Source organism: Scatophagus argus, chromosome 17 (genome assembly GCF_020382885.2).
Source record: "Scatophagus argus isolate fScaArg1 chromosome 17, fScaArg1.pri, whole genome shotgun sequence".
In the NCBI taxonomy this organism is placed as follows: domain Eukaryota; kingdom Metazoa; phylum Chordata; class Actinopteri; family Scatophagidae; genus Scatophagus; species Scatophagus argus.
In genome coordinates, this window is record NC_058509.1 from 21,119,503 (window position 1) to 21,132,948 (window position 13,446).

Consider the following 13,446-nt stretch of genomic DNA (forward strand, 5'->3'; position numbering starts at 1 on the left):
TTTAATGTGATGAATAAATGACACGTCTAGATCAAAGATAACGCCGAGGTTCCTTGCAGTCGTAATGGAAGTAATGCCGTCCAGAGAGAGAATATTATCAGCTATTCTATTTCTAAGGTGTTTGGGGCCTAGAACAATGATCTCAGTTTTGTCTGAGTTTAATAATAAAAAAGTGGAGGTCATCCAGTCCTTTATGTCCTTAAGACATGCCTGGAGTCTGGCTAATGGCTCTGTTTCTTCAGGTTTTAAGGATAAGTACAGCTGAGTGTCATCAGCATAACAATGAAAGTTTATGCCATGTTTCTGAATAATATTTCCTAGAGGGAGCATGTATAAGGTGAACAGGATCGGCCCAAGCACTGAACCTTGTGGAACACCGAGGCTAACCCTTATATATGAAGAGGAAACATTATTAACGTTACCAAAGTGAAATCTATCTGTTAATATCTGTCATGCCTGGTGTTTTTTGGTTATGCTTTGTCTTTTGATTTCTGTCCATGTACCATGTTCCATGTTTGTCTTGTGCTTCCATGTATTATGTTCAAGGTTTTTGTCATGTCCTGTTTTATTTTGAAAGCGTCACTTCCCCTGTGTGTCCCGTTTTCTTGTAGCTTTGCTTTTAGTTTTCCTGATTACTTTCTCCCTCCTGATGTGTGTCACCTGTGTCTCGTTGTCTTGTCTATTTAGTCCTTGTCTTCCCAGTCACTGTTGTCAGAGCGTCTGTGTTTTTCCCCCCCCACGTCATGTCAGGATCTTTTTTGCCTTGCCTTGCCATGCTATGCTTTGTATTTGTCTGGAGTTTTTGCCATGATCTTTTGTTCTGCCTAAGCCACAGTAAGTGTGTGTGTTTTTTGAGTTCAGTTTCGTTTAATTAAAGACTTTTGCTTGGATCTGCCTGCCTGCCTGCCTGCTCTTTTGACTCTGCATCGGGGTTCAGCTCTTTTTGCGTCGGCGACACCGACTAAACTTGACAATATCATTTGAACCAGCGTAGCGCAGTCCCTGTGATCCTAGTCTCATGTTCTAATCTGTGTAATAAAATGTTGTGGTCTACTGAGTCGAAAGCAGCACTGAGATCCAGTAAAACGAGTATGGAGACAAGCCCGCGGTCTGATGCCATGAGGAGGTCATTTGTGACTTTAACCAGTGCTGTTTCTGTGCTGTGATGGGCTCTGAAACCAGACTGAAACATCTCAAAGAGACTTCCTGTGTAGGTGACCAATTAACTGATTTGCAACCACTCTTTCAAGTATTTTAAATAAAAACGGGAGGTTGGATATCGGCCTATAGTTTGCTATGATGTCTGGGTCAAGTGAAGGTTTTTTTAAGCAAAGGTCTAATGACAGCGGTTTTAAACGCCAGTGGTACATAACCTGTTGTTAAGGATAAGTTGATCTGATCTAAGAAGGAAACGCCAATTAAAGGAAAGACGTCCTTGAAGAGCTTAGTTGGGATGGGGTCTAAGAGACATGTAGTTGGGTTAGATTTGTTAATGCTGGAGGTCAGCTCGGGGAGGTCTATGGGCAGGAACCTGTCCAGAGATGGAGTAGGATTAAAAGAGGTTTCTAGAGATGGCACTATATCAGCTATTCTGAGGAGATCTTTATTGAATTTTTCTCTAATGTTATTGATTTTATTGGTGAAGAAACTCATGAAGTCTTCACTGCTAAGAGCTGCAGGAATACAAGGCTCAACAGAGCTGTGACTCTTGGTCAGCCTGGCTACAGTGTTAAAGAGAAAACGTGGGTTGTTCGTGTTTTTCTCTATTAATGTTGAATAATAGGCAGTTCTGGCTTCACGAAGGGCCTTTTTGTATGCCAATAGACTGTCTTTTCAGTCCCTCTGGGATTCAGCTGATTTGGAGGAGTACCACTTCCTCTCCATCCACACTTCTACCATCCACAGTCTTTTCCACTGAAAATGTAAAACCACATTTCCCCCATATCATACACTGAATAATTAATTCTTGTGAGTGTATTTCAATTATATTAAATAGCAGGTCTTCACAATTACTGGATATACCAAGCTTTAGGCTGCAAAGGGCAGATTCTAAGTTACTGCTAATCAGAAGTTTGCTTGGTTTGGCTTGTTTAGTCCACTATAAAGCCATCCAAATCACAGCCTGAATCACCTCCAATTCTCAAATCAAAGTCAGTTTAACAGGAAACACATATTCGAGGAGATTTCATGCATATTAATGTCCAGTATTACTCTTTCAAATGTCATACAGTCACTAATATCGAGTATGGCCACCCCTGACACGGATCAGTGCATTAAGACGTCGTGGCATACTGTCCACAAGCCTGTCGATGTTGTCAGTGGGCAGGGTGTCCCACTCTTCGATCAGAGCCTGGGCCAACTCCTGTAGAGTTTGAGGAATATTGTCCCTCTCATTGATGACTCGGCCTAAGGCATTCCAGGGATGCTTAATAGGGTTCATATCAGCGGAGCAAGTGGGCCATGACATCTGCTGCACCCCCTCTGCATCAAGATACTCTCTCACTGCAGCTGACCCTATGTCACCCTATGTGCTCTAGCGTCTTGCAAACGAAAGTTGTTCCCATAGACCCATCTTGCATATGGGAGGCAATGGTTTTCCAGGATGTCCCTGTACACAATGGCATTGACGTTTCCATCCAGCACCACCAATGGTGTATTTCCTCCATAATGAATGCTAGCCCATACCATCACTGAGTCGCCACCAGCTTGAGTGGTTTTCTGGATGCAGTCATCGCCAAGGTTGTCGCCACGTAATCGTCAAACCCGTTCTCTTCCCTCTGTCTGGTTAAGGATATAGTGGCTCTCGTCCATAAAGATAACATGTCGCCAGTGCCTGAGCTGTAATCTTCTGTGCTCCCTAGCCCAGCGAAGTCCAGCAACTCTGTGTTGAACAGTTAGGCGTGGACACTTGGTCATTCGTCTTGCTCGGTAACCATGCTGAAGCAACCTTCGATTTACATTTTGGCGGGAAACGTTGATTCCATGGTGTCTTCTCCACAAACGACGAAGGCGGCTTGCTGGCATTTTCCGGTTTCTACGGCACAGATTAAGCAGTTGCCGATCATCTGTTCTGGTAGTCAGTCGTGGTTGTCCTGGAGATTTTCGTGGCCTCAAATGACCCTCCTCTCGATGAACTTTGAGGATTTTACAGACCGTGCCCTGGGATATGCCAAGCAAATCAGCAATATAATATATAAAACCTGTTTGTGTCCACCCTGTCGGAGTGCAAGCACTCTTTGCCGTATTGCCAGTGGCATCGGACGAGGCATAGCTGAGGGAAGTTCTGTGTCAAATCTGGTTGAAAATTATTTTTCAGACAATTCTGAAAATGTGGACCTATTGCATACAGGCTTTAAGCAGGAAACGGACAACAGAGCAAATCTTGTCTTTTATAGTGCCAAACAAATGCTATGCATGAATTCATTTCACCTGGGTAACTGGGACACATGATGTAATCATTGCACCTTAAGAGTATTTCTGCTAATTTTCCTCTTTGTGAAGATCATTACATCAGTCTTTTCCACTGAAAATGTAAAACCACATTTCCCCCATATCATACACTGAATAATTCCTTCTTGTAATTTCTTAACTATATGGTTCCAGTTCCTCGATCAGCCCAGGCTCTTCATCCTTCCTCTGTCCATTTCTTCACTGGTATGATGACAAGGTCAGTCCTCTTGCGACTGACCTCTTGCAATGCCTTGCCCCAAGTAGGCCACAGGAAGGTTACAGCATCAGGTTAGCTTTGCATAGCCAGATGGAAACTTGACATCTTGAGTGCATCCCACCGCAGGACTGTAACGTTATCAAGATTCACCAAACATGTCTCTGGGTGCTCTGGCTTTCTCCTAAGGTCCCAAAAACATGCACATTAGGTCAATTGGCTACTCTACATTGCCCCTAGGTATGAGTGTGGGCACTTGTGTGTGATTGTCTGTCTTTCTGTGTCAGCCCTGCAGCTGACTGGCAACCAGACTGGCTCCAGTCCCCCGCGACCCTGCATGGATAAAGTGGTATAGATAATGGATGGAAGGATGGATGAATAATGAATATGTACCTCAAGCATATTTAAAGAAGTTATTTTCCCCAACAAAAGACATGAAAGAGGAGAGAACACTAAATCATACCTACATGTGTAAGCTTTCAACCACATCTCAAGGTCTTCTTCAGAAAAAGGAGGAGGTCCAGATGAAGATCCTGGACCGTCCCAGCGGATATTATGTGTTTTGTTATGGTGTTCTCCACAGCTGTCACGACTGTATGTAAAGATGGACCATGACAGCAACAGAACTTTTATGACATCATATTCTAAATACATAGACAGCTTTGCAGCTATAACAGCTTCTACTCTTATGGGGGAACTTTCCACGAGACTTTGAAGTGTTTCTGTTGGAATTTTTGCCCATTCATGCCGGAAAACATTTATGAGGCCAGGCACCAATGATAGAAGAAAAGGCCTGGCTTGCAATTTCTGTTCATTCCAAAGGTGTTGGATGTGTTTTCACATAAGGGCTCTGTGTGGGCACGCTAAGTCCTTCCACACCAAACTCATCCAACCATGTCTTTATGGAGCTTTGCTTTGTGCACTGGGGCACAGTCATGCTGGAATAGAAAAGGGCCTTCAACAAACTGTTGCTACAAAGTTGGAAGCATAGCATTGTCCAAAATGTCTTGGTATGCTGAAGCATTAAGATTTCCCTTCATTAAGGGGCCTAGTCCAGTCAAAAACTTTGGTCTATTTAGTGCATGAGCATTGTTTGTAATCTCCTCTTCAGGCAAAATAGCCACACTGCATGTCCACGACCTGTCTCTTTTTATTGCAAGCAGTAAGTATAAGGTGTTTCAATTCTTTTTCCTCTAAAGTGTTTTGCCGTCATGCTAACATACAGAATGAATGTCTTTATGTGAGGCTTGAAATTTGGGCTTCAGAGGAAAGAAAAGACGATCAAGTCAAGATTGTAGTTTTATATTTCTACAACTTGAAAAAACTGAATCTATGTGAATGATATTATGTATGAAATATAATGGTATTTATATCTAAATATGTAATGGTTATACAGTATTTACTGTGTATATATTTACATCAATCTTGCAAATTTTCATGGAGGGAGACAAAGCATTTTAAGACTGTTTGAAAGTTTCCTGGAAAAATATTGAATTATCAACCGGTAGCAATACTTCATCAACAACATGCCTCTTAGACCCCATCCCTACCAATTTTCTCAAAGAAGCTTTACCCTTACTTAGCACCTGTCTATTAGACATGATCCCTGTCCCTGATAACAGGCTATGTACCCCAGTCCTTTAAAGTAGCTGTAGTCAAACCTCTCCTTAAAAAACACACACTTGACCCAGAGGTTTTAAGCAACTGTAGACCAATATCTAACCCTCCATTTCTTTCCAAGATTAAAGATTAAAGATTAAAGTGACATATTTTGTCATTGGAGGGAACTCACTCCAACGAAATTTGTTCTCTGCATTTAACCCACCCAAGTGACGTGCACACACACACAGCAAACCCGGGGCAGTGGGCGACCGCATGCAGCGCCCAGGGAGCAGTGGGGGTTAGGTACCTTGCTCAAGGGTACCTCAGCCATGGACACCGGGACGGGGAATCGAACCAGCGATCCACCGGTTACAGGTCCGACACCCTAACCGCTGATCCACGATTGCCCAAGGGAATATCCTCCAAAAAGCTGGTATTAACTAAATGCCACTGGAAGGCAAATGAGATACCACCAAAAGGAGGCGACCGCTGTCTTAGCCAAAAGGCCGAGAAGCAATGATCCTTGAAAGAAGATCCTTGAAAGAACAGTCGCCAATCAGTTATATAACTTTCTTCAAAATAATAACTTATTTGAAAATTTTCAATCTGACTTTAGAGCTCATCATAGCACAGAAACAGCATTGGTCAAAGTCACAAATGACCTCCTCCTAGCATCAGACAAGGGATTTATCTCTGTCCTTGTACTGTTAGACCTTAGTGCTGCATTTGACACCATTGACCACTCTATATTACTGCACAGATTGGAACACCTGATTGGCATCAAAGGAACTGCATTAAGCTGGTTTCAGTCTTATTTATCAGATCGATTTCAATTTGTTCATGTTAATGATACATCGTCCACACTCACAAAAGTTAGTCGTGGAGTTTCCCAACGTTCTGTCCTTGGGCCAATATTATTCAGCCTGTATATGCTCCCCATTGGTGATATTATTAGGAAACACTCCATACATTTTCATTGTTATGCGGATGACACACAATTGTACTTATCAATGAAACCAGATGAAACAAATCAGCTAGTCAAGCTTCAGGCATGTCTTAAAGACATAAAAACCTGGATGACCAGCAACTTCCTACTTCTAAATTCAGACAAAACTGAAGTTATTGTTCTGGGCCCCGAACACCTTAGAAACAAATTATGCAGTGATATTGCATTGATAGATGGCTTAGCCGTGGCCTCAAGCTCCACTGTAAGAAATTTTGTCTGTAAGTTTTATAGACTAAAAACTTTCTTCTTTGATAAAGCTTATAGTTGGGGCTGGCCTAGGCCGGCCCCTAGTTATGCTGCTATAGGCTTAGACTACCAGGGGCCCCCCCATGACTCACCGAGCTCTTTCTTCCTCTCCCTCTCCTTCTGCACACATTCATGTCCCATTAATGCATATTGTGCTTCCTTGTCCCGCGGATTCCTATCGATCATGACTGGCTGGACCTCCTGCTGCGGTCCTGCTGTCGTCCTGCTCAAAACCTACTGCGATTACTACTGTTTAGTCATAATCTGATTTAAATCTGTTACGACTCAGTACAGCTACTACCATTATTGTTACTACTATTGTTATCAAAATCACCATAATACCTTCTGTATACTTCATTGTCATTATCATTATCTACATTTCCGATACTTCTGGTATTATTACTGCTGCTATGCATCTCTGCTTGTGTGCTCCTTCTCTCACACCCCACCCCCTCTGCCTCTCTCTCTCTTGCTCTCCTGCTCTCTCTCTCTCTCTCTCTCTCTCTCTCTCTCTCTCAACCCAACCGGTCAAGGCAGATGGCCGCCCATCTTGAGCCGGGGTCTGCTCCGAGGTTTCTGCCTTCTAAAAGGCAGTTTTTCCTCACCACTGTCACCAAGTGTTTGCTCAAGGGGGAATGTTGGGCTCTCTCTATTTACAATTTAATTAAAGAGTGTCTAGACCTGCTCTAATTGGAAAGTGTCATGAGATAACTTTTGTTGTGAATTGGCGCTATATAAATAAACTGAATTGAATTGAATTGAATTCATCAACACAGTTGTATAAGTATGGAAATGCCATTTGTTTATTTTATTTTAATATACAGTCAACAGTACAAGAGCAGCACATCTTTACAATAAAATGACTACAAAATAAATATAACAGTATTCTAAATTAGCCAAATTCAGTTCTTTAGTACATATATTTCAACATTGGTTAAGAATAAACATGTTTAATGTAACGGATAGACATCTAATGATATGCAAATGAAATCATTTGGATGTTCTGTGATACATATCATTAATACCTTATAACCCTGCCCACCTTCAACTAACAGGCCGCCAGGTGGGAGGCCCATCCTCAATGCTCAGGACCCAAAGGATCCAACATGATGACCACAAAATACCCCTAGAGGTCCTGTGTCCATTCCCCTGACAGGTCAGGTGGGGCCTACAGGTTGTAGAACATTGCAAACATATGATTAATTTTATTCACTTCACCTGTCAGTGGTTTTAATGTTGTGACTGATCAGTGTATATATATATAAATGAATTAAATATTTGAACATCAACTGAATATAACCTGTTTTTAAAACTGTAGTTCCATTGAATTTTTTTCAATGTGTAAAATATGATTTGTCTTTTTTCCAACACACCCTGACCAACATTTAAACACCCTGGGACTCCAGTCAAAAAGGAGTGAAAGGATGATGCAGGTGACCCCGGCTGTTAGCCTTGTTTAGAACATCGTATCCACTGCATGCACTGCTTTTTATTGGATGTGTGGAAGCATCCTTTCTGATTACAGTTGCCATTGTCAGAGCCAAAAACTTTTCAGAGACACATTTCAAACCTACAAAAAAATTTTATAAATCAAATTAAATTTTCAATTTAATGATCAAAACGTACATTGGAATATTAATTCAACTGGTAAACTTTTTCAAATTCACTCAAGTTGATCAATCAAATTCATCTCCCTATGCTGAATAAAGATGTTGTTCCTACTCTACTATTGTTATGATCTTATCATTTTGGCCACATACAAGGTTGAAGAACCAGTGGCAAAATCAAAACATCATATTGGTCAAAAGCTTCATTCAGTGTTCCACATCCACTGTACACCATCTCCATCACAAGTCACTTAAATGAGGAGAAGCAATCGTCTGCGTTCTCCTCCTTATGCAGTTACTTTGGTTGATGTGAAGAGAAATAAAGTAGCAGCACATTCCCACAAGGCACGGTCCTGTTTGACAAGGCTCAGAACAATGACTTTCATCACATTTTTTCCACTACCAACATGGGCACCATCAGGCTAAAATTATTGCATTCACCAATAAAACTATTACTATAATTTTGAAGTGTTTTCATTACAAAGTGTTTTCTATACTGATAAATAGTGTACTGTACTCATACTATCTAAGCATAATTATGACAACCAAAGCTATTCATCACCTAATGTGAGAAGCTGGGTTTCACATTTTGTGTAGACTCCATCCATCCATCCATTTTCTATACCGCTTATCCATCAGGGTTAGGGCTGAAGCCTATCCCAGCTGACTACGGGCGAGAGGCGGGGTACACCCTGGACTGGTCGCAAGTCAATCACAGGGCCAACACACAAAGACACACTCTCACACTCACACCTAGGGGCAATGTAGAGTAGCCAATTAACCTGATGTGCATGTTTTTGGGATTGTGGGAGGAAGCTGGAGTACCCGGAGAAAACCCACGCAGGCACAGGGAGAACATGCAAACTCCACATAGAAGGGACCTGGAACCCTCTTGCTATGAGGCGACAGCGCTAACCACTGCACCACCGTGCCGCCCTGTAGACTCAAAAGAAGAAAACTTCAGAAGACAGATTTCTGGAGGACTAGAGAATGCTGTTTTTGTATCAATGCTCAAGTCTGACAGCAGTTTTAGTTAACATTCTGAACTCTTGGGCTGGGAATTATTAATTTCAAAGGGACTTCCATGGAAATTATTGGACAAAATGAGAGACCCATAAAACAAAATGTTAGGAAAAAAAAAAAAAAACAAAACAAAAAAAAACTCAAGTGGCCCAAATGTGAAAAGGCCATCAGACAGCAGTAAGATAAGGAGCTCTGCAGCTCACATGGAAAACCCTGACAAATCCTTTTAGATGGGATGGTACCAATCTCATCAAATGTTGATTAAAACTACTAGATCACCACTAGACAAAGCTTGGCTTTAGTTGCTAAGTTTTCTTTTTTTTTCCTGCATATTTAGACATGCACAAATAGACAGTGGCAATGTACAGGTGCTAACTGCAGAGCATTTGTGGTCACATTATGGAAGTGACGTGATGTGGTTTGATTGTAGAGAGATCGGGATAATCCTCTGATGATGATGAGTTTGCTCATTATCTGAGAAAGCCTACTTGAACAATTGTACTTCCCTGAATGTGGGCAGAGGTCAACAGATAAATATGACATCTATTTGTGATGTCCATGCTAAGATTAAAATAGTGCCAAGCGTATTCATTCATAGTTTACACTCACAAAAGACTAAGGCAATAAATAATACTATTCAGGTATGATGAGTGCTTTGTTAATAGTCTTTCTAGATCTATGAAGCAGTTTGACACATTGTGATACCTTCACTGAGCTATACAGATACCTGAGGGAACCACAGAATACCATTACATGATTTTGAAGAGCTAAAAACAAAAAATACAATGTGCAACACGAATCTTCATGTATAGAAAGACAAACTTGTGTCTTACAATCCAGTGTTGGTGCATCTACTGTTTACAACAAAAGGCACAAACCAAAATATGCATATGTTAATGAGTGACCTCTGTAAAGCAGCTGAATCAGGTGACAAGTGACTCCACAGTCAAACTACACCTCTCATCTGATAAATCCTGGCTCCACAGGTAAACTTTTTTTATACATTTGGATCAACAAACAATATTCCCAGTATAACACTGTTTCATTTTTCCAATTTTTCCATTGTGCCTTTTGACACTGATTATGTTGTACTCTTTGAATGAGTTAAGTGCGGTGTATGCCAAAGGAGAACAGATCTCTTTCTATATGGTAAACACAACCTACATGGTATCTAAGACTAAGTTCACAAGCCTGTTTGGAGCAGTTTATTTGAACTCTGGTGTGTATCCTCCTTCAGAGTGAATGGTCAACATAAACAGATAAAGTCCTGCTCCAAATAGCTGGAGGGAAAATGTGATTATATAATGTGCATGTCAGTGTGCGTGCCAGGTGAGCAGTAGCTCATTTCAGCTCATTCATTTTCTGTTTATGGATTTCAGCCCCTGACAGACACTGCAACAGAAATGGAAGAAAACCTTGTGTTGAATTTTTCTCCAATCCGCAACTGCATTTTAAACTAGCTTTCTTCAGACATCAACTGTTGTCAAAAAGTGGCAGAATCACATCTGACTCTGTGAGATTATGGTGGCACAAATACGCATGTTGCTCCTTCTCTCACAACCCAACCGGTCAAGGCAGATGGCCGCCCATCTTGAGTCGGGGTCTGCTCCGAGGTTTCTGCCTTCTAAAAGGCAGTTTTTCCTCGCCAAGTGCTTGCTCAAGGGGGGATGTTGGGTTCTTTGTATTACAGAATTAAAGAGTTTGGTCTAGACCTGCTCTAATTGGAAAGTGTCATGAGATAACTTTAGTTGTGAATTGGCGCTATATAAATAAACTGAATTGAATTGAATTGAATGTCTGACCATGCTCGCTCTGGGCCCATTTTTCATGTGTCCAGGTCCACTAATTCAGGCCATCATGATCCAGTTCGTCCTCATCCAACATGCTCTGGGATGAAGGTCATCTTTGATTCTAGTGGACTCTTATTTCAAAATAAGTAAGCACTAATGAGTGAGTGAGCTGAGTGCTGATCATGAGAATGCTAGAGGAGGACATTTACACAGCAGCTCCACAATAGCACATGACAGGATGCTTTCACACCTGTGGTTTGCTTCATTTAGCCCAGACCAAGGGAGAAAATTATACAGTGTTGTATTTTAGTTCTCAGGTTCACACACTGACTTTTTTACAAACAAATCAGAGCAGTAAACATAAAGTTATAGAGACTGACATGTAACATGTTGACTGGACAGTTTTAGCCATTATCAGCCTTACATCATAAGTAAATCAAATTCTTCTGGTGTGTATGCTGATTTCTTTGGTTTCACAAAGTGCACACAAAGAAATAAATAATTATAAGCATTACTATTAAATGTGTTACCATGAATACCAAATGATTTGCATAAATTTGGTTTATACAAATTGATTACAGTATAGCTTCTGAACAGATTTCATGATTAGCAAATTTATTAGGAGTTTACCTGTCAAAATAATGCAAAAATCACAAACCTACCACTGCTCTAATCATCAGAAGCGTCCCTCAGTAGCTTTGTGATGAGCTCCTATATAAGGAAACTCTTTGCTTGGAAATTATCTCCTAAGACAAAAATCCCCATTGTAAGATCACAGAGACAAAATCAGAATAAGTACAGTTTAATGACAAGAGCCATGTTGTGTCATCAGCTATGTTGTCTTTACAGTGGAAATGGACAACTTTTCAACCCAACATTTCTGACTGACCGTTGAGCTCCTGGTTTGTTTTCAGACTGCTAGTAATTATTAGCATCAGCTTTAGCAACATGGCTAATGCCGCCTGGCTACTATCCAAAGCAAGAAAAAACCATAAGAATCCCAACTGGAACTAGTACTATTATGATTAAGGCAGAGTAAAACACCTGGTTATGTGGGCAGGTTTTGTTACTTAGCAATGGTTTAGAGAGAATGACAGCTCAATATTATTATGAACCCTCCCAAGAGCCAGTGGTAAGAGGAAATACGTTGATGAGGGAACAAACTTGACACAACTCTGTACTGAGTGAACGCCTGTCCGTTCACTCTTGTTTTACCTTGGCTTCTTTCACTCTCCCACCTTCCTTGGCTCCTCTGTCAATGGGGTACTCTGTTTGTTCCACCATTACCTGGAGAGTGGCTACCACGGGAAACAACACCTGTTGCTGTTTTGGTTGCACAGTGGCAGCCATGATTCCTTTGTGCTGTAAATCGAACCTCCATTTTTCTGGGAAACATCCTGCCAGGAGGCAGACAGTATAGCACAGTGAAAATGAGGCTTACAGGAAATTATATAAAAGCAAATATTGCCATTTTTCTATAACCATTACTGTATAGTCAATATTTATTTGATAATAATAAGTTTAAGGTAAAAAGTGGTCTATTTCCACTTTAAAATTAATTATCACAAAGAAGAATACAGGAGGCAGCCCCACAACCTGACTGAGACTGAAAATGATAAAGTCATTGTTTTAAACCTGCTATTCTTTCAGGGTCAAACATACAAATCTGGAGGTATTGGAGACAACAACCCAGAGTTCAAATAAAATGTAAGAGATGATGTCCAAACCTAACCAGAGAACAGAAAGGCACTGGTGTTACATGCACATGTTGGAGCCTGAAGTTTGTACTGACAATACAAGCACTCAGGTCTCTGGAGTAGCTAATGGTTATTTTCCATTAACCATTAGACTTACTGTAACCCTAGTTCTCCTGTAAAACTGTAGAGCATAACTAATGTTCCACAGTAACACATACCAGTCAAGCAGTACTGTCGGCATGGTTTACAGAATGGTACATTATAACCGTAAATAAATACAAAGCTTACTAAACAGAGTGTTGTATTAAGATCCTGTCAGAGGGATTCATTGTTAGCACTTTCTGTTAGTTTTGGTACCCCTCACAGATGATGAATAAAGTATGTGCAGTTTAGGTGGAAAACTAAGCTGTGACTTTGCACTGTAGTTATGAGGTATTCTGGCTGTGGTGACTTCCACCAACCATTTGGTTACATACAGGGTAGCACTGTTTCATTACAAAGAACAACAACACTACTTTAAAGCTAAATATTTTTGGCTTTTTAGTCTTTTTGGTACAAAAATAATATAACTTGAGCTCAGCGTAATATGAGGGCTTACCAGCTACCAATGCTAACAGTTTGAGTTTAGATCAACATTTAGTGAAGAGCACAGTACAAGCACGGAGATGACATAACACTGGTTTCCTTTGTCCAAACTTCTACATCAGTTGTGTTGTAAGTTTGATAAGACGTAAAGATAATGGTAATGCTGTTTGTATCCAGTGTGAATTTAGTCACAGCATGTTCCAGAGGTATGCAGCTATTTGTCTGG